Source organism: Odocoileus virginianus, chromosome 1 (genome assembly GCF_023699985.2).
Source record: "Odocoileus virginianus isolate 20LAN1187 ecotype Illinois chromosome 1, Ovbor_1.2, whole genome shotgun sequence".
NCBI lineage: Eukaryota > Metazoa > Chordata > Mammalia > Artiodactyla > Cervidae > Odocoileus > Odocoileus virginianus.
The window spans coordinates 98197249-98224533 of NC_069674.1; positions in this window are offsets into that span (position 1 = coordinate 98197249).

Here is a 27285-nt window from a genome sequence, read left to right on the forward strand (position 1 = left end):
TTTGTCAAATGCTTTTCTGAATCTACTGAAATGTTAGTATAATTTTTTTCTTTCACTTTATAAATGTGATGCATCACGTTAGCTGATTTACAGATGTTGCACCATCCTTGCATCCTGGAATAAGTCCAATTTGATCATTGTGTATAATCCTTTTAATGCCTGTTGAATTTGGTTGTTTTATAGTGTTTTGTTGAGATTTTTGCATCTATGTTCATCAGAAATATTGTCATGTCATTTTCTTTTCTTGAGGCATCCTCATTTGGTTTTGGTATTAGGGTGATGATGGGTTTGGAAGAGTTCACTTCTCTTCTGTTTTCTGGAAGTGTTTGAGAAAGATAGGTATTATTTCTTCTTTGAACATCTAGCAGAATTTGCTGGAGAAGGAAATGGCAACTCACTCCAGTATTCTTGCCTGGAAAATCCCATGGACAGAGGAGCCTGGTAGGCTACAGTCCATGGGGTCGCAAAGAGTGGGACACGACTGAGCGACTTCACTTTCACTTTCACTAGGAAAGTCACCTGGTCCTGAACTTCTGCTTTTGGGGAGGTTTTCGCTTACTGATTAAATCTCCTTACTAGTCATTGATCTGTTCAGATTTTCTATTTCCTCATGATTCACTCTTGGTAGGTTGTACGTTTCTTGGAATTTGTCTATTTCTTCTAGGTTGTCCATTTTGTAAGTACACAATTGGTCATAGTAGTCTCTTATTATCCTTTGTTTTTCCATGGTATCAATGTAACATCTATTTCTTTTCTGATTTTATTTGAGACCTCTCTTTGTTCTTGGTGGATCTAGCTAAAGGTTTGTACATTTTTTTTCATCCTTTCAAAGAACCTCTTAGTTACATCAATCTTTTCTGTTGTCTCAGTCTCAATTTCATTTATTTCTGCTTTAACCTTTATTATTTCCTTACTTCTACTAAATTCGGATTTAGTTTGTTCTTTTTCTTAGTTCTTTGAGGTATAAAGTTAGGTTGTTAGACACTCTTCTTGTTTCTTGAGGTAGGTGTTTAGCACTAGGAACTTCCCTCTTAGAGCTGCTATTGCTGTATCCCATAAACTTTGTTATATTATGTTTCCATTTTCATTTGTCTCAAGGTGCTTTTTAATTTCTCTTTAAGTTTCTTATTTGATCTATTGGTTGTTCAGTGACAAAAAAGACGAAGTGAAGCCACTCAGTCCTGTCTGACTCTTTGCAACCACATGGACTGTAGCCTACCAGGCTTCTCTATCCTCGGGATTCTCCAGGCAAGAATACTGGAGTGAGTTGCCATTTCCTTCTCCAGGGGATCTTCCCTACCCAGGAATCAAACCTAGGTCTCCCACTTTGCAGGCAGATGCTTTACCCTCTGAGTAGTATGTTGTTTAACCTCCACATAATTTGTGAATTTTCCAGTTTTCTTTGTGTAATTAATTTCTAGCGTCATACCTAAGGTTATCGTGGTTATGAAAGTTGGCTGTATATAATATCACTTCTCTTAAATCTATTAAGACTTGTTTAGTGGCCTAACGTAATGTATTTTGGAAGTTGTTCCATGTGCATTTGAGGAGACTGTGTATTCTGCTACTTTTGACTGGAATGTTTTGTAAATATCGGATGAGCATCATCTTTTCACTCTCACTTTGCTATGCTCCAGTGTCTACTAGATGAGAGGGTTTACACATGGCTAATTTTTGTGACTAACACCTAGGGGAATGCCTCTTGATCTCCTGGCTCTGGAGGCCAGGGGCTCTTGCACCAGGCCATGGCTCTGGTCCCATGGGACTGTAATAATTGGTATCACCCAGAAAAGACCTTTTACCCCTGGCTGGTGCTCTGAATTTTGTGACTGCTGCCAGAAGACCTCTCTACACTGAATGGGTCCAGTGCCAGTGGGGCTTACGCCCATGGGTCTCGTAGGACTATAACCAAAGGAGACAGAGTTACTGAATAGCTGCCACTCCCAAGGCAAGGCAAGAGACAACAGATTGAGGAACTTAATTATTCTGTGAAGGAGACCTGTTAGCTAATTATGACGACTGTGGCCTGAGAGACAGGCTTCTAATTAAATACACATCTTGGGGTCAAACAATCATTACCAGAGATCTTGGAAGGTGGGTTTAGCTTTGCACTCATCCTCTGTCACATTACAGAGCACCAGTGTCTACTGGAGGGGAGATTAAATGTCTCTGGGGCCTTAGTTTTTATATTTGGTATCCTGGTTTTTGTGGTTGTTGCCCAAGGAATGTTCCTTTATCACTTGGCTCTGGTGACAGGTAGTAAGGGAGGGCTTTCATTCCTGGGTTCCACGGGACTGTGGCAATATGAAAGATAGTTCTTTGCAGGCTACCACCCCAGGGCACTGCACAAATAGTAGACTGGAGTACATTCTTTCTGTGAAGGGACCTCTTTGCTTGTCTTGAAACTTTGGCCCGAGGGGCAGGCTTTTAGCATACACTCAGTAGCCTACAAAGCTGCTCTCAAGGAAGATAGGCTATAGCTGTCATCTGGGCACTCCAGCTCACTGTATCACCCAGAAAAGAGCTTATCCACTTGTTTGGAGCCCTGATCTCTGACTGCAACCCAGGGGATACTTGCATTTTATCTGGTTCTGGTGGGCAGTGGGGTTTATGCTTGTGGTGTCCCAGGACTGTGTATATTTGCATGCTTTTAAAAACTGATATCTAAATATCTAGCTTCTGGTCAGCCTGAATCTAGGTGCTGAGATCCTCCTCCCTGGGACACTGACAGGTCTTGGCACATCCTCAACTGCTGGGAGCTATTTAAGATAAAATAGCCTGCTTGGACAAGTACAGAGATTTGACAGACAACCAAGATCTGAGGGTTGAAAGACAAGATTTATCTCCTACACAAAACCACTCCTTCAAGGCTAGGAGAGGCTGTTTCATCTACTGTATAGAAACCAACTCACAGCATCAAGCATAATGAAGGAACAGTGGGACATGTTCCAAATGGAAGAACAACATACAGTCTCAGAACGCAAACCTTAATGAAATAGAAATAAGTAATATACGTGATAAAAAGTCAAAAGTAGTAGTCATGAAGATGCTTACCAAACTGGAGAGAGGAATGGTAAACACAGTAAGAAGAACTCTAAGGTAGAAAATGTAAAATATGAGAAAGTGCAGCCACAGAAGTTACGGAACTGAAGGACACGACAACTGAGCTGGAAAATTCAGAGGACGTGAAGCAGGAGAAGGAACTGGTTAGCGTGAATAGAAGCCGGTGGAACTTACCTAATCGAGTAGCACACAGCTAAGATAGTGAATAAAAGGGAAGCTAAGTTAGCATAGTTATGGGACAACATCAGATGAACTAATATTCACATCATAGGGCTCTAGAGGGGAAGAGAGACAGAGAGAGAAAGGCCATTATTTTTTGAATGGCCATTATTTGAAGAAAGAAAGAAAATTTGAAAGAAATTTTGAAGAAATATTTGAAGAAAGGCCACTATTTGAAGAAATAATGGCTAAAAAGTTCCCTAACCTGAGGAAGGAAACAGACACCCAGATCTAGAAATCCCAGAGAGTTCCAACTAAGATGAACCCAAACAGACCCACACGAAGGCAAAGACAAGGAGAGAATATTAAAAGCAGAAAAAAAAAGAAAAAAGACAAACTTGTTATATAAGGGAACCCCAAGGAGAGAATATTAAAAGCAGAAAAAAAAAGAAAAAAGACAAACCTGTTATATAAGGGAACCCCTATAGGACTATCAGCAGATTTTGAGCAGAAACTTTGGCCAGAAGAAAGTGGCACAATAGATTAGAAACACTAAAAGAAAAAAAAAAAAAGGCCAGCCAAGAACACACTATTTGGCAAAGTTATCATTCAGAAGAAAAGGGAGATAATGATGTCTCCAGACGTGGCCAAGCTAGAGGAGTTCATCACCACTAAATTGGTTTTACCAAAAAATGTTAAAGAGACTTGTTTAAGCTGAAAAGAGGGCACTAGTTAGTTACAGGAACACATGAAAGAATAAATCTTACTGGAATGGTAAATACATAGTAAAGGTAGTAGATTAATCTTTGAAGATAGTATGAAAGTTAAAAGACAAAGTTAGTTAAAAAAAAAAAAAGAAGCACACTTTTAATAAATATATAAGATTTAAAAATGTGACATCAAAACCATAAAAGAAGGGAGAGAATAATATTGAGTTTAACAATGGGATCAAGCTTAAGTTGTTATTGACTTAAAATAGACTGTTATAGATAATAATTGTTATATGTAAGCCTCATGATAACTACAAAGCAAAAATGTGTATTAAATGCACAAAAGGTAAATAGAAAAGAATGTGAGCATACCACTAAAGAAAGTAATCAAATCACAAAGAAAGAGAGCAAGAGAAGAAAAAAGAAATGGAGAGGAACTGCAAAAATAGCAAGAAAACAACAAAATGTCACATAACTATCAAAAATTACTTTAAATGTAAATGGACTAAATTCTCCAATCAAAAGACATGTAAATGTAATTTTAAAAATCTGTGTGCTGCCTACAGAAGACTCACTTTAGATGAAAGGAAAGTAATGGAATGACAGAAAGTAATGGGATGAAAAAGATATTCCATTAAAATAGAAACCAAAAGAAAGCTGGAGTGGCTGTATTTTTTTCAATCAAAATAGACTTTAAAATAAAGACTGTAATTAAGAGACAAAGAAGGCCTTACATAGTGATAAAGGCATTAATTCAACAAGAAGATTTAACATTTGTAAACATTCAGGCATCCAACACTGGAGTGTCTAAACATATAAAGCAAATATTAACAGACTAAAGGGAGAAATAGGCTTCCCAGGTGGCGCTAGTGGTAAAGAATCTGCCTGCCTATGCAGGAGACACAAAAGACATGGGTTTTATTCCTGGGTCAGGAAGATCCCCTGGAGTAGGAAATGGCACCCCACTCCAGTATTCTTGCCTGGAAATTGTCATGGGCACAGGAGCCTGATGGGCTACAGTCCATGGGGCTGCAAAGAGTCGGACACAACCGAGTGCGCGTACAAAGGGAGAAATAAACAATAATAATAAGGGACTCTAACACCACATTTGCATCAATGGATAGCTCATCACACCAGAAAAACAGCAAGGAAACTTTAACCTTGAACAATGTATTAAATCAGATGGACTTAACACCTTAATTTTGCACCTTGAATGGATTTTTTCTGGTTAGATTTTGTAACATGCATTGGTCATTTGGAAAATGTTGCTTTACTGAGTTATACAGATTTTCTTAATGTTGATACATTTTATAATATAGTATCAACAAATCACATTCATTAGTATCATTCCGGTCTTATCAAAAAAAGCTGTTAAGTATGGGGAAGCTGTCAAGCTCACAGAGGCAAATACAAATTTTCCAAAATTCTAATTTTTGCTCAAAAGCTTGATTTTTATTGTCGGCAACAAATACTGTCAGTTGTTTTCCTTGAAGTGACAAGCTCATTTTGTTCATTTCTGACAAAATGTCTGCCGAATACCCAAGTCTGAATAACCGTGGTTTGTCAGTCATTCTTTCAAGCAGAAGTGTCATTCTATGGGGGAGAAAAGAGTTAGTTTAGCTCTCAACTCAAATATCTTCACAGATGCATGTGTACTTCAGTATACAGAAGAAAGAGCTTTATTTGTACTTACCATTTGGTCACACTGAAAAGAAGCATATCCGAGGTTTGAGATCTAATAAAATGATTTTTACTACTTCATCAAAGATATTCTTAATGACATGGGCTTTTTTTTCCTGTAAGTGCATGGTGATGAAAAATAGAACTACTAGCAATTTGGTGCCATTGCTTCTATTTGGACTAAGGCACAGCACTTATATCCACCATTGCTTTTATACCATCAGTTCAAAGGTCAGCAATGTAAAAAAGGCAGAAGATGCCTTAGTATTTTTATGAAAATAATTTTGACCCTATGGGCCTCTGGAAGCGAACCTCACAGACTGTTAAAAATGCTGTCAAGGGAGATGTATGAAGAAAATTTTAAAAGGCCTTTGTCATTCATATCCCCAAAATTCAGTACCTGATGTGTCTGTCACCACTGTAAAGATGTGATAATCTGAGGTAGCATCTATAGGCATGGTGGAATGGAGAAGCTAAGGAGGAAGTAACCAAAATACACAAACGTGGGGAAGTCTAATTTTATTAGGTAGAAAATTGTTAATGAGTATACAGGCATACCTCTGAGATAATTGCAGATTCAGTTTCAGACCACTGCAATAAAGCAGATATTACAATAAAGCAAATCACATACATTTTTTGGTTTCCTGGTACTTATGTAAGTTATATTTACACCACACTATAGTCTATTGAGTGTGCAATTGTATCATGTCTAAGAAATGTGTATACCTTAATTAAAAATAGTTTATTGCTAAAAAATGCTAACCATTCTGAGCCTTTAGCAAATCATAATCTTTTTGCAATCATGGATCACAGATCACCATAGCAAATATAATATTAACAAAAATGTTTGAAATATTATGAGAATTACCAAAATGAGACACAGAGTGAGTAAATGCTGTTGGAAAAAATGGTGCCAACAGACTTGCTCGATGCAGGGTAGACACAAAGCTTTATTTAAAAAAAACACAAGTATCTGTCATGTACAATAAAGTGAAACACAAATAAAGGAGATACGCCTGTAGTAATCTAAATAGCCTAGAGATTCAGGGTCACTGTTAAGTATGGTGATATTGTAGATGGCTGTTCTAGAAGGTAGTGGGTAATGATAATCTTTCACTTTTGTGGATCAGTGGAGATGGAGGAGGGAGAAACTGCTTTTTTAGGGGAAATATGGAAAGATGAGCTAGCAATAGAGCTGAGGCTGGCACAGGTCCTGCCATTCCTGAGTATACAGCAAGCGAGCAGTTAACGCGAAGAGCTGACTCATTGGAAAAGACCCTGATGCTGGGAAGGACTGGGGGCAGGAGGAGAAGGGGACGACAGAGGATGAGATGGCTGGATGGCATCACCAACTCGATGGTCATGAGTTTGAGTAAACTCTGGGAGTTGGTGATGGACAGGGAGGCCTGGCATGCTGTGATTCATGGGGTTGTGAAGAGTCGGACACGACTGAGTGACTGACTGACTGACTGAGAAGTTAATGGAATGTTGGCAAAATTTCATTTTGATGAAAAAAAGAGAGCACACCTCAGCTGACTTGACAGTGTTAAAAATGTGGCTTGTCCAGATACATGTGGTTTGGGGTTACCAATTTGTTTTGCCCTTTAACGGTCATGTTGCTACATCTGTAAGAAACATAACCTTTGCTCTGGAAATGATGAGTTAAAGGAAAGTGAAATATATCTGTGCATTCTGGATGTCTGCGTAGTCCATTAATACAAACAGTAATAATAATACCAATCTATTGCAGGAATAAAGGCCTTTTCTTATTCACAAACATGGTTGAGAGGATATGAATCAGTAACCACAGCCTCCTCCGGTTAACTGCTTTAATTCTCCTTTTCAGTTTCGTTTTTTTCTTTTTTTTGAGAAAGAAAACATCTTCCAGGGTCTGAAGTAAAAGCAGAAGTGGATGTAAACAAAATTAAAAAGTCAGGTTTTCAGGCTGGATCTGTAATAAGCTTTCAGCTGAAATGAAATGTAATTAGCAACCACGATAATGCAGTTTGCTTCATTTAGCTCTTCAGCGGATTTATAAACAAATTCTGCCGGTTAACTTGTAAAGCAGATGCATCCACTACACTCTGGCAAAGCACGTTAGAGAGGACCATCTCCTGCAGGTGCAAGGATGACAGGATGATCCATTTATCTGCTCACCAGTCAGGAATGCTGGTGACAATGAACATGCACCATTTTTAAAGGCTCCTCTAAAAAGAAGGTTAAGAAATAGTTCATCTGAGGAATTAAGAAGGAAAAGTTGGGAGCAGCACTCAGATTCTCAAAGTAAACATTAATGCTTACTTTGTAAAGCTCCCACAAAGACAGACTTAAGTGTTATTTAGGGTCCAAGCATACACTCAAATAACTGACTGCTGGTTACTCTTACCAAAATATTATCAGTGAGTATGAAGTGGGATCAAAGACTTTTTAAAAGCATTTCTGTATTTTGATAGTTTACTCATATTACCTTTAATATGCATAAAAAACATTGAGATTATTTGAAAAAGCAAGTAAAAGCAAAATTTTGAGCTCATCCACAGTCAGTCAGTTCAGTCGCTCAGTTGTATCCAACTTCTTGCGACCCCATGGACTGCAGCACACCAGGTTTCCCTGTCCATCACCAACTCCCAGAGCATACTTAAACTCATGTCCGTCATGTCAGTGATGCCATCCAATCATCTCACCCTCTATCATCCCCTTATCCTCCTGCCTTCAATCTTTTCCAGCATCAGTCTTTTAAATGAGTCGGTTCTAAATGGGACCTAATGAAACTTAAAAGCTTTTGCACAACAAAGGATACTATAAGCAAGGTGAAAAGACAGCCCTCAGATTGGGAGAAAATAATAGCAAATGAAGCAACAGACAAAGGATTAATCTCAAAAATATACAAGCAACTCCTCCAGCTCAACTCCAGAAAAATAAATGACCCAATCAAAAAATGGGCCAAAGAACTAAACAGACATTTCTCCAAGGAAGACATATGGATGGCAAAAAAACACATGAAAAGATGCTCAACATCACTCATTATCAGAGAAATGCAAATCAAAACCACAATGAGGTACCATTACACGCCAGTCAGGATGGCTGCTATCCAAAAGTCTACAAGCAATAAATGCTGGAGAGGGTGTGGAGAAAAGGGAACTCTCTTACACTGTTGGTGGGAATGCAAATTAGTACAGCCACTATGGAAAACAGTGTGGAGATTTCTTAAAAAGCTGGAAATAGATCTGCCATATGACCCAGCAATACCACTTCTAGGCATACACAGTGAGGAAACCAGATCTGAAAGAGACACGTGCACCCCAATATTCATCGCAGCACTGTTTATAATAGCCCAGTCATGGAAGCAACCTAGATGCCCATCAGCAGACGAATGGATGAGGAAGCTGTGGTACATATACACCATGGAATATTACTCAGCCATTAAAAAGAATTCATTTGAATCAGTTCTAATGAGATGGGTGAAACTGGAACCCATTATACAGAATGAAGTAAGCCAGAAAGATAAAGACCATTACAGTATACTAACACATATATATGGAATTTAGAAAGATGGTAACGATAACCTTATATGCAAAAAAAGAAAAAGAGACTCAGATGTATAGAACAGACTTGTGGACTCTGTGGGAGAAGGCGAGGGTGGGATGTTTCAAGAGAACAGCATCGAAACATGTATATCTAGGGTGAAACAGATCACCAGCCCAGGTTGGATGCATGAGACAAGTGCTCAGGCCTGGTGCACTGGGAAGACCCAGAGGGATGGGGTGGAGAGGGAGGTGGGAGGGGGGACCGGGATGGGGAATACATGTAAATCCATGGCTAATTCATTTCAATGTATGACAAAAACCACTGCAATGTTGTAAAGTAATTAGCCTCCAACAAATAAAAATAAATGGAAGAAAAAATAAATAAATAAATAAATGAGTCCGTTCTTCACCTCAGGTGGCCAAAGTATGGAGTTTCAGCTTCAGCATCAGTCCTTCCAATGAATATTCAGCACTGATATCCTTTAGGATGGAGTGGTTTGATCTCCTTGCAGTCCAAGGGACTCTCAAGAGTCTTCTCCAACACCACAGTTCAAAAGCATCAATTCAGTGCTCAGCTTTCTTTATGGTCCAACTCTCAAATCCATACATGACTACTGGCAAAACCATGGCTTTGACTAGACAAAATTTTGTTGACAAAGTAATGTCTCTGCTTTTTAATATGTTGTCTAGGTTGGTCATGACTTTTCTTCCAAGGAGCAAGGGTCTTTTAATTTTATGGCTGCAGTCACCATCTGCAGTGATTTTTGGAGCCCCCCAAAATAATCTGTCACTGTTTCTACTGTTTCCCCATCTATTTCCCATGAAGTGATGGGACCAGATGCCATGATCTTAGTTTTCTGAATGTTGAGTTTTAAGCCAACTTTTTCACTCTCGTCCTTCACTTTTATCAAGAGGCTCTTTAGTTCCTCTTTGCTTTCTGCCATAAGGATGGTGTCATCTGCAATTCTGAGTTTATTGATATTTCTTCCAGCAATCTTGATTCCAGCTTGTGCTTCATCCAGCCCAGCATTTCTCATGATGCACTCTGCATATAAGTTACATAAGCAGGGTGACAATATTCAGCTATGACGTACTCCTTTCCCGAAGAGGAACCAGTCTGTTGTTCCATGTCCAGTTCTAATTGTTGCTTCTTGACCTGCATATAGACTTCTTAGGAGGCAGGTAAGGTGATATGGTATTTACATCTCTTGAAGAATTTTCCGCAGTTTGTTGTGATCCACACAATCAAGGCTTTGTGTAGTCAATAAAGCAGAAGTAGATAGTTTTCTGGAACGCCATCGCTTTTTCGATGACCCAACGGATGTTGGCAATTTGATCTCTGGTTCCTCTGCCTTTTCTAAATCCAGCTTAAGCATCTGGAAGTTCATGGTTTATGTACTGTTGAAGCCTGGCTTGGAGAATTTTGAGCATTACTTTGCTAATGTGTGAGATGAGTGAAATTTTGCAGTAGTTGGAATATTTTTTGGCATTGCCTTTCTTTGGGGTTGGAATGAAAACTGACCTTTTCTAGTCCTGTGGCCACTACTGAGTTGTCCAAATTTGCTGGCATATTGAGTGTAGCACTTTCACAGCATCATCTTTTAGGATTTAATTAGTTCAGCTGTAATTCCATCACCTCCATTAGCTTTGTTCATAGTGATGCTTCCTAAGGCCCACTTGACTTCACATTCTGGGATGTCTGGTTCAAGGTGAGTGAGCACACTGTCGTGATTATCTGGGTCATGAAGATCTTTTTTGTACAGTTTTTCTATGTATTGTTGCCACCTCTTCTTAATATCTTCTGCTTCTGTTAGGTCCATACCATTTCTGTCCTTTATTGTGCCCATCTTTGCATGAAATGTTCCCTTGCTGTCTCTAATTTTCTTGAAGAGATCTCTAGTCTTTCCCCTTCTATTGTTTTTCTCTATTTCTTTACATGGATCACTGAGGAAGGCTTTCTTATTACTCCTTGCTATTCTTTGGAACTCTGCATTCAAATGGGTATATCTTTCCTCCTCTCCTTTGCCTTTTGCTTCTCTTCTTTTCACATATATTTGTAAGGCCTCCTCAGACAACGATTTTGCCTTTTTGCATTTCTTTTTCTTGGGGATGGTCTTGATCCCTGCGTCCTGTACAATGTCATGAACCTCTGTCCATAGTTCTTCAGGCACTCTGTCTGTCAGATCTAGTCCCTTGAATCTATTTCTCACTTCCACTGTAAAATTGTAAGGGATTTTATTTAGGTATACCTGAATGGTCTAGTGGTTTCCCCTACTTTCTTCAATTTAAGTCTGAATTTGGCAATAAGGAGTTCATGATCTGAGTCACAGTCAGCTCCCAGTCTTGTTTTTGCCGACTGTATAGAGCTTCTCCATCTTTGGCTGCAAAGAATATAATCTGTCTGATTTCAATTTTGACCGTCTGGTGATGTCCATGTGTAGAGTCTTCTCTTGTGTTGTTGGAAGAGGATGTTTGCTACGACCACTGTGTTCTCTTGGCAAAACTCTGTTAGTCTTTGCCTGCTTCATTCTCTACTCCACGGCCAAATGGGCCTGTTACTCCGGGTATCTCTTGACTACCTAAATTTGTATTCCAGTCCCCTATAATGAAAAGGACATCTTTTTTGGGTGTTAGTTCTAGAAGGTCTCGTAGGTCTTCATAGAACTGTTCAACTTCAGCTTTTCAGCATAACTGGTTGGGGCATAGACTTAGATTACTGTGATATTGAATGACTTGCCTTGGAAATGAACAGAGATCATTCTGTTATTTTTGAGATTGCATCCAAGTACTGCATTTTGACCTCTTTTGTTGACTATGATGGCTACTCCATATCTTCTAAGGGATTCTTGCCCACAGTAGTAAATATAATGGTCATCTGACTTAAATTCACCCATTCCAGTCCATTTTAGTTCACTGATCCCTAAAATGTCAATGTTCACTCTTGCCATCTCTTCTTTGATAACTTCCAATTTGCCTTGATTAATGGACCTAACATTTCAGGTTCCTATGCATCATTGCTCTTTACAGCATTGGATTTTACCTCCATCACCAGTCACATCCACAACTGGGTGTTGTTTTTGCTTTGGCTCCATCTCTTCATTCTTTCTGGAGTTATTTCCCCACTGTCTCCAGTAACATATTGGATACCTACCGACCTGAGGAGTTCATCTTTCAGTGTCCTATGTTTTTGCCTTTTCATACTCTTTGTGGGGTTCTCAAGGCAAGAATACTGAAGTGGTTTTTCATTCCCTTCTCCAGTGGACCATGTTTTGTCAGAACTCTCCACCATGACCCGTCAGTCTTGGGTGGCCCTACACGGCATGGCTCATAGTTTTGTTGAGTCATATAAGGCTGTGGTCCATGTGATCAGTTTGGTTAATTTTCTGTGATTGTGGTTTTCAGTCTGTCTGCCCTCTGATGGAGAAGGATAAGAGGCTTATGGAAGCTTCCTGATGGGATAGACTGACTGAGGGGGAAACTGGGTCTTGTTCTGATGGGTGGGGCCATAAATCCAATGGAAAAAAATAAATCCAGAAAATGTAATCCAATTTTCTGTTGATGGGTGGAGCTGTGTTTCCACCCTGTTATTTGACCTGAGGCCAAACTGTGGTGGAGGTAATGAAGATAATGGTGACCTCCTTCAAAAGTGCCCCCAACCCTGCAGCAGGCTACGGTCGACCTGTGCTTCTGCCAGAGACTCGTGGACACTCATGGGTAAGTTGGGTCAGTGTTTTGTGGGGTCACTGCTAGAAAAGATTTTTAAGTGGTAATGAATTATTCTTTTAAATATGCCTCAGTCTATTTGTATTTGGGAAAATAAAATCCTCTCACATTTGTATGGTCATGTAGAACCCATTAAAAACAAATTGTAGTTGTTGTTCAGTCACTAAGTTGTGTCTGACTCTTTGCAACCACATGGACTGCAGCATGCCAAGCTTCCTTGTCCTTCACTGTCTCCTGAAGTTTGCTCAAATTCATGTCCATTGAGTCAGGGATGCCATCCAACCACCTCATACTCTGTTGCCCCCTTCTCCTCCTGCCCTCAATCTTTCGCAACATCAGAGCCCTTTCCAATGAGTCGGGTCTTTGCATCAGGTGGCCAAAGTATTGGAGTTTCAGCTTTAGTGTCAGTCCTTCCAATGAATATTCAGGGTTGATCTCCTTTAGGACTAACTGATTTGATGTCCTTGCAGTCCAAGGGACTCTCAAGAGTCTTCTCCAGCACCACATTTCAAAAGCATCAATTCTTTGGCACTCAGCCTTCTTTCTGGTCGGACTGTTACATCTATACATGACTACTGGGAAAACCATTAACTTTGACTATAAGGACCTTTGTCAACAAAGTGATGTCTCTACTTTTTAATACACTGTCTAGGTTTGTCATAGCTTTCTTTTCAAGGAGCAGATGTCTTTTAATTTCATGGCTTCAGTCACTGTCCACAGTGATTTTAGAGCCCAAGAAAATAAAGTCTGTCATAGGTTCCACTTTTTCCCCACTTATACAAAGTGATGGGACCAGATGCCATAATTTTAGTTTTTTGAATGTTTTAAGCCAGCTTTTTCACTCTCCTCTTGCATGCTCATCAAGAGGCTCAATTCTATTTTTTATTAAAATGATGTGAGAAAAAATTCCAACTTTCCTAAGTTAGAAATTTGTATCATGTAAAACAGTTCAGGGAGTTGGCACATTGAAGGCAGATTGTACTCATGTTATTTTGTAGGGGAAAAAAAATCAAGAAGTATGAGAATGAAGATTTTTACCCCAATAAATCAGCACACCCGTTAGAAGATACAGCTGGCCTAGAAGAAAAACTTTCATTTTCACTTTGTAAAATTCTTTCAAAATTTAAATCAAATTTCAACTCTTCCAGCATAACCTCCACCCATTGTCATTCTCACTTCTTCCTCTGAGATTCTATGCTCTTCTTATATGCACTACTCCTATCACCCGCTACCTGGCACCCTGATGCTGTTTATTGGCAGTTTCTATCTCCCCAATAGGATAGAGCAGAGACCACAGTTGATCTCTTTTGACATTCTTAATGGCTAGCACCATTATCTACAATAGTGCGTATATACAATGATGAGATAAGAGAAGGGTGTGCATGTCTGTGGAATTGGCTCAGGGACATGAAAATTATTTTTGACAAGGTGAACCAAAATTTCACAAAAGTTTAGGCAGTATAAATGTGTGTCACATCTCTTTGCTTTGATGGATTTAGCCTCAATAATGGCTATAAAACAGCAGATACTAAATGATTATGTTATACTTGTATTAAAGCCTTCGACTAAAATAGTTGGTGCAAAAACACCCTTACAAGAGAAAATATAGCACCCCAGGGTGTCACCCTAAAAATTGTTCATCAGAAGTAACTATTATTGTTTTTTTTTAAGTCTTATTAGAACTGGCTCTGTCCTATGGAACATCTTTGTCAGTATACACTGCATTAGACTTATAATGTTTTATTATGTACATGTCATATATTCTGACACTTCATGCTCACTTTGAAGGTCATAAGATAATCCTATCCATCTCTTCACAACCCACAATGTGCAAATCTATAAACTTACCTAAATCTTTGCAACTACTCCCCCAGTCAACAAAAGAAGAAACAAATGCTTCTGACCAGGCTTTTATTTATTAATACATTTATTCAACAAATATGCATTAAGCATCTACTTATGTTCCTGCTCTTTCTTGTTTTAGGTATTTATGATGTAGAAGTGAAGAAAACAGGAAAAAAAAAAAAGCAACCCTCTTGTTCTCGTAGCTTTATTAAACAATAAGCAAGCATAATACATACTGTTGGGCAAATAGAACAGGGTCAGAGAGGAATGTGAGTGCTGGGCTGGGGTAGGGAGTTCAGTCTTAGTGAGGGTAGTCAAGAGAAAAGGATGATGACACTTAGCTGGCAGGAGGAGGGATTTACCCGTGAAAATATCTTCCGTCGTCGTAGTAGTTGAAACTTTCCAATTGATTCAGGCTTTGAGTCTATGCAGTTGGTTTCAATTAGCTACACACGTCTCACACTAACTTGCCTTTGTATTCATTTATTTAATAAGTATTTGTTAATACTGTGGTGTTGGAGAAGACTCTTGAGAGTCCCTTGGACTATAAGGAGATCCAACCAGTCCATCCTAAAGGAGATCAGCCCTGGGTGTTCATTGGAAGGACTGATGCTGAAGCTGAAACTCCAATACTTTGGCCACCTCATGCGAAGAGCTGACTCACTGGAAAAGACCCTGATGCTGGGAGGGATTGGGGGCAGGAGGAGAAGGGGACGACAGAGGATGATTTGGTTGGATGGCACCACCGACTCAATGGTCATGGGTTTGAGTAAACTCCGAGAGTTGGTGATGGACAGCGAGGCCTGGCGTGCTGTGATTCATGGGGTCGCAAAGAGTTGGACACGACTGAGCGACTGAACTGAACTGAACTGAACAATTATTTATTGACTACACAGTGTGTGCTACATATTGCCAGGATGTAAGGGTGTATTAACATAGTCCCTGTAGCAAGTTGCTCAAATCCTAATGGGTGATGCAGACAGTGAGTAAATAACTTCTAGTGCTCCAAGAGAAGGCTGAGCAGAGGTCATGGACCCCTGAGAAAGAGGAGACTAAATTCCCAGAAGTAACAGTCATCACAGAGGAGAGTATGGCATTTCGATTTTATCTGTAAAAATGCTAAATAGGGATAAAAATCCAAAGTGATAAAAATATTGGGTATTAAATAGTACCTTTATTCTTATAGACATAGAAAGTATAAGACTGTCATTCATGATGTTTTCTCGAAATGCACACAGAAATGCTGAAATGGCTACATTCTTGCCATATTAACTATCAGTAATAATAGGATAAATGTCAACAATTCTTTAACACTGAGCATCTATGGGTTCTGATCCCTGTCACATACTCTTATTCCAACTCTCAGGAAGTTTTCTTTCAAGGATTGATAGACACATAAGCAATTATGCATTTTCAATGCAAAGCCATTAGACTGGATCTCACACAAAGAATCCTCACTTCTGTTTTTCCTATCACAGGGTGAACGTTCACATGTGTATCCCATATTTGTAATTTTCAAGGTGTTTTCATGTTGTATTGCTTGGTCATCTTCTTATCCCCTTGAGTGCTCAGTTGCTCAGTCATGTCTGACTCTCTGTAACCCATGGACTGTAGCCAGGCTCTGCTGTCCTTGGGAATTCTCAGGCAAGAACACTGGAGTGGGTTGCCATTTCCTCCTCCAGGGGATCTTACCAGCCCAGCAATCGAACCCACATCTCCTGTGTCTCCTGCATGCGCAGGTTGGTTCTTTACCTCTGCACCACCTGGGAAGCCCTTTTATCCCTTATGACCATTTTATCCACAATAGTATCTCCAACATGTCTTTTAGCTCTAAGATACTAATATCTCTAGAAGATAGGCTTTCTCCCTACCCTCTCAGCTAAATTTTATGATACAGATCCAGAATATTACAACAGTTTTGCTTATTATGAGCATCCATCATGGATCTTCAGAAACATCTGTGTGCTAAATAAATGCTTCTTTTTCCTTCCTCCAATGATTATCACATTTCTGAAGACCCAACACAGCTTAGCAGGACTAGGAATAGTTTTACCCTACTCCACCCCACATGGGCTGTTCTTTTAAGTTTACACAGCTTGACCTCTTTGCATCTGCTTTTGCCCACTCCCAGTCCATTTCAGCTTTTTCAAATCTACTCTTAGGCGTTCTACTGGGTGTGTAATGGGCCAATACTTCTCCAGCTCCATCAGGAGTTCTGGTGGAATTCAAGAGGGTTTAGGAGTGCTACACTGAACTATTTTTCTGGCTTTTGGCCACTGGATAAAAGGGGTCACTGGGAATGGGATTGTTTGTCTGTCTGTTTAGACTCTGATACTGGAGGGTATGTCTTATGACTCCTAAGCAAACTTCTGGAGCTTGTCATCCTTTTTATTCTAACCCATTCCCAACAGGAAAACTTCCATCTCCCTCCCATGTTTCCTCAGACAGACTTCTCAGAACCTATCTGTCTCCATCCAGCAGTCCTTAACCTAGATTTTGTTCCCAAGTTCCCTGGGGACCTTCCACAAAGCCTTCACTGTGGTGGGCATGGACTTGCTCTGATACTTTCTGGGCACTGTTTTATAACTACTCTAACCCTGACCAAGGGTTTCCCTGGTGGCTCAGTGGCAAAGAACCCACCTGCCAATTCAGGGGACACTGATTTGATCCCTGGATTGGGAAGATCCCCTTGAGAAGGAAATGGTGGTTCACTCCAGTATTCTTGCCTGGGAAATCCCACGGACAGAGAAACCTGGGGGGCTATATAGTCCGTGGGATTGCAAAGAGTAGGACATGATTTAGTGACTAAACAATAACCACTACCACCCTGACCAGAGCAGCAACTCATTCCGTATATTCGCTTAAGTTGTTGCGAATTTCTTCCAGGCTGCCTCCCTTTCACCTCCGTCCTCCGGCTGTCACCCAGTCACTATGCTCGCCTCCCCTCCATTCTAGCCTGTTTCTCTCCATCCAGACAAAACTGGTCTTGCAGAGCCTTTCCTCACAGTTTTGTTCTTCCTTGGCTGTGAGCCCAGAGACTAACCCCACCCTGACCTTGGTCTTTCCTCACTGCCATATTGCATTTGTAACATCAGCTGGAGCCATGAAGAGCAACCATCCTAGAAACAATTCTGAAACAAACCAAAACATAATGTCCACAAATATTCAAGCATCGTAATTGAGAGTTTTTGCATTAGTAAGGTACTGTCTTCTGTAAAGTGTTTCAGAGAGGAGCAGAACAACTATTTTTATGCTAGGAGCTAGGGATTCCCAGAACTCCTCCATAGTGATTCAAAATGCATTAGGACCACAGTGAAAGCTCTTCCTGTTCATGTCACCAAGAGATTTTTTTAAACTCTAAGTGTGTATTTGTTTTTAGAAGAGGATCACAGTTACTATACATAAAAAACATTTTATTTGTATCTCCCCAAAGATGGTTGAAGATAGTGTAAAACACCCGGAAAACTATTTATGTAAAGTGATGGTACTTTCTAGAAATGCTACTTTTCTGTGCTTAAAATAATTCTAAGTGAGAACCTTTCTCCAGGAACTATATACATATTTTTTTTTGCCAAGGACTACAGTGAGTTCTTTACAATGCAAAGCTTTTTATCATACTTATAATTATTGAAATACCTAATTATTTGACATGAATATTTTTATGAGTGAGGGAGAAAAATTAATTTGTCTTAATTTAAGGTGAAAATTAGAAGAGAAATATCATTGTCATATGCAAAAGTGGCTTGTAACTGATCCACCAAATAAATATACAGTGTTGCTCTCAATGAAGTGGATCCTGGAAAAAGCTACTTTTGGCATGATGTGATATTCAAAGCCTTAATGATAGAGAAGAAAGTAGATTTTAAATTAGTATTTTCACTTTGCAAATTAATATTTTAAATATTTGAAGAAACCTTTTTAAGGCTTATTTGATGTACTCTTTTATTCCTTGGAAGGAAAGTTATGACCAACCTAGACAGCATATTAAAAAGCAGAGACATTACTTTGTCAACAAAGGTCCGTCTAGTCGGTTTTTCCAGTAATAATGTATGGATGGGTCTTCCCGTAGTCATGTATGGATGTGAGAGTTTGACTATAAAGAAAGTTGAGTCCCAAAGAATTGAGGCTTTTGAACTCTGGTGTTGGAGAAGACTCTTGAAAGTCCCTTGGACTGCAAGGCGATCCAATCAGTCCATCCTAAAGGAGATCAGTCCTGGGTGTTCATTGGAAGGACTGATGCTGAAGCTGAAACTCCAATACTTTGGCCACCTGATGCAAAGAGCTGATTCATCTGAAAAGACCCTGATGCTGGGAATGATTGAGGGCAGGAGGAGAAGGGGACAACAGAGGATGAGATGGTTGGATGGCATCACCGACTCAATGGACATGGGTTTGGGTGAACTCCAGGAGTTGGTGATGGACAGGGAGGCCTGGCGTGCTGTGATTCATGGGGTCGCAAACAGTCAGACATGACTGAGTGACTGAACTGACTGATTGACTGATTCTTTTCTTTTTTTTCTAAAAAAGTTTTTTCGGGGGAGAAAAGTGGTGTTTGCAGGCACCTATATCCTAATTGCTTTTTCATTATGTAACATTAGTAATCTATTGGGCATGGAGTTAAAGGGGATTGAATCATAGGGTATGAGGTCAGTTATCTAATGATCATACAACACAATTCATTTTTCCCTCCAAACCAGCATGAGCTGCCAGTTAAACCATCCTGACAATAGATGTTTGATTTATGTTGTTAATTTTTTGAGATAGATACTGGGTGAAGAAGTGAAGTGAAGTGAAGTGAAAGTTGTTCAGTCTATCCAACTCTTTACGACCCCATGGACTATACAGTCCATGGAATTCTCCAGGCCAGAATACTGGAGTGGGTAGCCTTTCCCTTCTCCAGGGGATCTTCTCAACCCAGGAATCGAACCCAGGTCTCCTGCATTGCAGGCAGATTCTTCACCACCTGAACCACCTGGGAAGCCCAGATGCTGGGTAGATTGCATAAATTTCTTGATTATGGGACTACACATTAGAGCATAATTTCTAAGTTTGCCAATGTAGTGTATTTCAAGGGTTGCTATAGAAAACCATGGTGTCAGGATGCTGCTGGTGGGGAGGGGAAGGATGGGAACATTTCTCCATACTCTATCCCACACTCTACTCTCTACCGCTCCACACTCTAGCAGCACTCTTCAAACTTTCATGTGCGTGGGAATCAACTGGGGGTGTTGATAAAGTGTAGTAGGTCTGGGATGGGTTTAAGCTTCTGCATTTTGAACAAGCTCCCAGGTGATGCCAAGGTTGTTGGTGCAGAGACCACACTTTGAGGAGCATGGCTCAGAAGTCAAAATTGTTTGATCTCAGAGTTAAGAATCATCTTTCACAAATTTGGGGAGATTCTTCCTGAATCAAGAAGACTTGGCATGCTTGCCTGTTATATTTGTAGCTAAATTTTGCTTATTTCAGTAAAGTCTTCTCAAATTTGCCTGAAATTTTAGGGCAAATGAGCACATATACAGTTGGCAATTAATCTTTGATAACTTGGATGACTATAACTCCTATATATATATATATATATATATATACCATAAATTGTCCCTAAGGGCTAAAGAGCAGTTCTGATTGCACTGGATTTAAACCTAGAATCTGTTTTGCAAATCAGCTAAGTATAGGAAAACTACCCCACAAGGAGCTGGCATTGTGAACCATACTTATTTCTATTGTGAGAGTTACTGGAAAATAAAGGGGGGGGGATGAAAAGTACTGGTAGATTTTAATTATTTTCAAAAAGTAAACAAAAATAACTCCAGACATGTCATCTGGGGACACAGGACTGAGGACAAATGAAATTTGCTTTCTAAGGCTGGTACTCAGGGGAGAAACCAATAGCTAAGCAGGTTATGTCTAAGAGCTAAGAGCCTGCACATTTTGCTATCTCATGAAAAGTGTAATTTACAGAGTTGCAGTAATAATAACAATGATAATGATGTGAATTAATAAACTCACCAGTGAAACCACCATTCAAATACATGTTGGGTAATTTAATTAGCCTTGGCTGTACTTTCTCTGTCAATCCCAAACTTACAGGGATTGAATTGTTAAGTACATTTTTCACCCTGTGATTCTGAGAAGTTTATTTTTACCTGGCAAATTATTTTAAATGTGAGACAAAGCAGGGCCGCGGTGGTGAAATCACATAGGAAGTCTGCGTTCCTGCTCCCCAGGCTTGGGCCCTGGCTGCCCCAGACCCTGGTGCACAAAGAGCTGGTGTGAATTTCAGATCCTGGGTCTGCTCTAAATCATGGAAACTGGAGAAATTAGAAATGACACCATTTACCCAGGGGCCTTTGCTGAGGAGTATTTTTTTTGGAACTTTTACATCAGTCTCAAAACTCACTGGCTTCATTAAGTCATGTGTGTCATTGTGTTAGGAAGGAAGGAAAGAACATGTTATTAGCTAGGGATATTTTTTTCTTCTCCCTCCACCACCCTCCTTTCTCATCGCATTTCATTGCATGTGGTATTTCCCTTCCCTCCCAAGATATCTATTATATCTTTCCTCTCAAGATTCCTTATGCCCCAACTTCCTTATGTGTTAACTTTCCTGGCACGTGCTCTGAAGAAGTATATTTCTTTTTGTACATACAGTTTTAGAAGCAAACTCCGTGCCAAGGATTAAGAGATGGTTGCAGGGTCAACATTAACTGCCTTGATAATATAGTTTTTTTCTTCTCTTACCCACATCTTTATTTTCCATTTCCTTTGAACCTTATATTTTCAGAGCTAGGGAGGAAATAATGAGAAATAATGTGTGTGTGTGTGTGTGTGTGTGTGTGTGTTTTAGGAGGATGATTGTCATTGAAACTGATATGTCTAGTCGATAACAAAAACTGTCCTAGCCTCCCACAGAACACAAGCCCCGAGGGCTGGGAAGAACAAAGCCATCCTCAGAGACGAGTGGGGAGGGGTGGGGGGTCATGTGCAGCCTCTCATCCCCGTGGCACCAGCCAGAGCCCACAAACCATTTTATCATCCTCCGGTCCTACAAGATCAAGGAAGGCGCTGTTTGGAAAGTTCCCGTCAAGGCTGAGTTAAATATTCCAGTCTTTTGTTTGTCCTAGTGGCTTTCCTCTGCCTTTTTCTAGGATTCTCAGCATAGGCTGAGTCAAAGGAAGTTTCTGGAGTCCATTTCACTTCCCCAGCCCCCTGCTTTTTTTTTCTTTTTTTGGTTTGGTTAGAGGCCTTTCATTCAGCATTCCCTCGCTTGCTTCTGTGTAAATTTGGATCTTTTACTAGTAGTTGGGAATAGGGAGATTCTTTCCTTTCTACAGTGAGACCCAGTTCACCTCCAAGTCAAAAGTGCCTTTGACTATTGTTTGCAAAAACTTTGTATACCCTATATATTTTGAAAAATTTTAAAGTTTTAGGCCTAGAGAGATACCTATGATCCAGAGACTTATTTTATTATCTCCAAAATTAATGTGAATGTCTGAAAATACATTTGGTGAATGAAAGTATTTCTCAAATTGCTAGTTACAAAATAAGAAATAATCAAAGTCAGGGGCGAGCTTGTGGGCAGTGGAAGTGACTACTAGTAGTTATGGGGTTTATTTTTGCAGTGATGATAGTGTTATAAAATTGATTGAGGTGATGTTTGCTCAACTCTGTAAGAATACTAAAAATTATTGAATTGTGTATTTTATAGAATCACCTAGAGAGCTTTTAAAATTTACTAAAGTCAAAGCCCCACCCAAAACCAAACAAAGCAAAAACATGGGCTAGAGCCCATCAGTATATTATAAATATTCTCTTCTTTTTAAAAAATTTTAGTTGAACATTTAAATGATTCCAAAATCATAACAATATAAAAAATACTCACTTCTAGCCTCCTCTCCATCCATTTTGTCCCCTGCCCCCATTCTATACACTTTTATTAGTTTTTGTGTGCCTTTCAAGTGTATTTTTCTGTAAATCATTAGTTTTCAAACATGGATCAGCATTACCTAGAGGGCTTGTGAAAACAGAGACAGTCAGGCCTCACCCATGGTTTCTGATTCAGTATAAATTTGGGGAGAGGCTGAGAACTGTATTTCTAACAAGTTTTCAGGGGACGATGATGCTGTTGGCCTGTTAGAGGCACTGCTACAAAAAGGAGAAGGAATCATGGCAAAGAGAAATCACGGATGGCACTCTGAAGGAGGCCGCAGGGACTAGTAAATTTAAATCAAATCCTGAGATTTGGTAGGGAAGGTTTAGAGAAACAGTGGGGTTGAGGTTGGGTGAGCAAGATGTGGCTTCCTTAGACAATCTGGTAAAGAAAAAGCAAGACTGAAGGTATTGAGAGCCTTAAGGCTGGGGAGAACACCACACCATCCTTTCTGCTAGATCCCACACGGCAGTCACTAGCTACACATGGCCACTGAGCACCTGAAATGTAGCCAATATGACTGAGGAAATAAATTTTTAAACTTTATTTAATTTTAATTCATTAAAATTGAAAACAAAAAGCTGATAATTAATGGAAACCTTTAAACATGTTTGTAACAACTTGGTATGTGAATTTCTTGTTTTCAACTGTAAATTTTATGAAATCTAATACAGATCAAATATGTTCCATGAAAATCTAATGTTTGAATTGAGATGTGCTAGAAGCAAAAAATATATATCAAATATTGAAAGCTTGGTTTCAATATTAAAATATCTCATTATAATTTTTATATTGATTACATGTTAAAATGATGAGATTTTTCGAGTATTTGGTTGAATAAAATACATTAATTATGTGAAAATAATATTATTAGTTATCTAAAATTAATTTTTACTTTTTAAAACTTTTTAAAGTAGACAATTTGAAATTATTTATGAGGCTGTTATATTTCTGTTGGACAATGCTTGTCAATGTGATGTCTGACAGAGTAGATACTAGCTACATGGTGCTATTTAAATTTTTATTAAAATCAAATAAAATTTAAAATTCAGTACCTCAGTCTCAGTAGCCACATTCACATGTTCAACAGCTGTACATGCTGAGTAGCTACCATATTGGAGAGTGCATTTATAGAATATTGATAACAGCGTAGGAGATTCTATTGAACAGCTCTGATCTACAAGTTTTCAATGAATGGACAGGCAAGATTCTTTCTTAAAGATGATACCAGGAGTTTTGAGGAGAGTATTAAAGATCTGAAACAGCAGATGCTGGAAACATTTCACCAAGTCTTCAAGAGATGAATAAAAACAATTGGAGTTGTAGCTATGACGCCCTCACTGAAGCAAGACAGTTGAAGTTTGATAGAGCTATAATGGCAGCCGATCAAGGGATTCTACCTGGCAAGCAAATGCATTGTTTAATAGGTTAGCCAGAAACTCTAGGCTAAGGAAGAAAATAACTAATGCCAAAATTGAGGTGGAGGCAGTAGAAAATGGTGATGGATACCAAGGACATAATGAAGATGACAGTGTGGACAAGAACAAAAGTTTATTAAATATAAAATGATAAGAGAAATGGAAGAAGTATGAGAGATATCATACAACAGAAAAATTCTGAAGTCTGCATTATTGGAGTGGAACAATTTCAAGTGGTGATATAGACAAAGGTATGACTCATCATGTGGGTAGCTGAGTTTGGAGTTGATTATATAGGGTGGAGCTGACATAACACAGTGTTAACATCATGACTGTTAAAGTTTTCGAGGAGGATAGCTGGTAAAACAGAGAGATCTGCTAGGTGCTGAAGGTGGAAGAATGACCAGGTAGGTGCTGAGGGCAGGAAAGGGAAAGGCTGAAATAAGTTGATGATCAGACCACCCCCCCCAAAAAATTGTTCAGAAAAGACGTGGAAATGATGATCAGAAGTGATGTGGGAAGCAAGTCATATGTTGCTTCCTAAAGCTGCTCTCTTTTTCTTCAATCAAATGTAACCTTTCTCCTCTCTTGAACTCTGAGGCACTTTGCACTTCTTTGGTAAACTGTGGCTCTTCATACACTCATCTAAACACTTCCCCTGCCCCTCACCTCCCCACCTCCCCCAGCCCTTACTCCCATCTCTACCTGATGCACACATACATACATACCCTCATCGGATTATAAGGCCTTTGAAGTTTAGAACAATGTTTTCCTCTTTTATTCAAGTTTCTGAATATCAATGAATTCATGTTGAATTAATTTTGATTGAGATTCTATAAGCAAAGACTTCCCTGGTAGCTCAGACAGTAAAGAATCACCTGCAATGCAGGAGACCTGGCTTTGATCCCTGGGTGGAGAAGATCCCCTGGAGAATGGAATGGCTACCCACTCCAGTACTCTTACCTGGAGAACCACATGGACAGAAGAGCCTGGCAGGCTACAGTCCACGGGGTCAGAAAAGATACGGACATGACTAAGTAACTAACACTTTCACTTTGTCACTTTCTCCTGTAGGCAAATAGCACAAAGCAAAGCCACTGTACCTCATTATAGATTTTTAAGCAAAAGAAATACAGTGGAAACATGCAAGATGGATTCTTGATAAAGATGGGACCCAAGAAGAAAGGTGTAATCATGTCAGTGTCTTTGACTCAGCATCTTTTTCTACAAGGCACTGTGGTTAGCTCTGCATGTGTACATGGCTATGGTAGCTGTCCCAGTGTGGAGTGCTAATGGTGTAATAAAGAAATAGGAGATAAAAGGCAGGAGGCAGGAAGGAGAGAAGAGATCCCCAATGCCCAGTGCCCACTATTTGACTCCAGTGCTACACTGTTACAGAAAACTAAAAGTCCAGAGACTTAGGCAAACAGAAGTTAACATCCACCCACATAAGACAACAGTTTAAACCCTGTGAGTGATATTTTAATCCCTCAGCACCCAGAGGTCAGGGCTTTACGTGCCAGGAATGGATCAATTACGCAAATATAATGGTAATGTAGAGCATGTGGTTGGAGCAACGTGTCAGTCCATGTCATCTTGGATGTCCCAGAGACCACATGTGACATATGCCAGGATATCCGAACTGCTAACACTGACTTCCTCCTTACCACACTTCACATCCTTTCAAGGATAATTAACAATTTGGCAAAATTGATTTTGAAAAGAGGGGAAGCAAAGACAAAATTTTATTTACTCTTTTCCTTTTCTCTCACTAAGATCTGTTTCCCTCTATGCTCCTTGCAGTTCAAGTTTGTTCTGTAAACAAATGGGTCTCATTTTTCTCTTGAATTTGGGGTAACTTTACAGCTTAAGGGCCACCTGCGATTCTCCTATCTATGTATGCATAGCCTGGACCATCAACAGGAAAATGCAGCCTAGTGAAGTCTGTGCAGTGCTCTGGAAAGAGCATGGCAGCGCTCTGAGAGTGAAATGGAAAAACTCAGTTGGCCCAGGGAGGCCTCCATTTTGGGCTGTAAATTTGGAGATTTAGAGCCAAATCCTCATTCCATGTGACTCCAGGGGCGCTTTGGTCAGCGTGTAATTCAGTGTGGGTTGGGCAAGGAAAAGACCGAAGAACATGAAACTGCCAAGTCTGAGGCCGGTTACGCAGTTGTGACCTGACCTAGAATACGGTGCCGAGTTGTGTGTGGGTAACTCAACCATAAAAAGGCAGCTGTGGTCTTATTAGTCGTGAACTTGAGATCATTTTTGCAGAAGATGGATTGCCCCTAAATGATTGATCTGGTATTTGGAGGAAATGCTCTTCTCTTTGCTTCTCCCAAATGGAGACACTAACCAGATGCTTGTCCCACACCCAGAACATTATTTGTGGTGTGGCTCTTTCTGTGGCCTGCTGGGGAATGATGACCTTGGACTGACAGATCCCCTTTAAGTAGCTAACTTATGTTTTTCATCTTAACATGATATGCCAGAGGCCCTGAATAACAACCTACATCCTTGCACACACCACATGTCTGTGCCAGGTTTAAGCTGATAAAAGCTGGAGGGAGTGTTTTTCAAGTGGTCTGACTGAGGCTGGAAATGGGGCTATTCAACAAGAGACACAAAGAAAGCATTCCTTTTTTGCCCTTAGCCCCCTTGAAGAAAATCATGGAGACTCTGTGAGCTTGGACTCAAAGTAGCTTAAAATTTCAAGCTGAGGGTAATGTCCCTCCCCTTTCTTTGTGAGGTTTTGCAGGAAAATAACCTGTTTTCTTGAGAGATTAGGTTTGTCAGCTTCAGCATCACATGGCAAGGTCTGACCCTGGGTATGATGGGGCTTTCAGGAAAATCAGCAGTGCAGGAAAAAGGCAAACCTGTAGCCAAGATCACCTGGACAAGCTCAAATCTGATAAGGACCCGGAAGAGGAGAGCCAGGGCAAAGGTGAGTCCAGCCTAAGGGCCTCTGTCATCTCCTGAGCCACAGAGAAAGAAAAATCTGGGAGCAGATGCTGGAAGATTTCCCCCAAACAAAGACACGCACCTTTTTATTTCTGATCTAGAAGAAAAAGAGGTGCATGCTCAGTCACTTCAGTCGTTCCAACTCTTTGCTACCTTATGGACTATAGCCTGCCAGGCTCCTCTGTCCATGGGATTCTCCAGGCAAGAATACTGGAGTGGGTTGCCATTTCCTCCTCCCGGGAACCTTCCTGACCCCGGGATTGAAGCCGTGT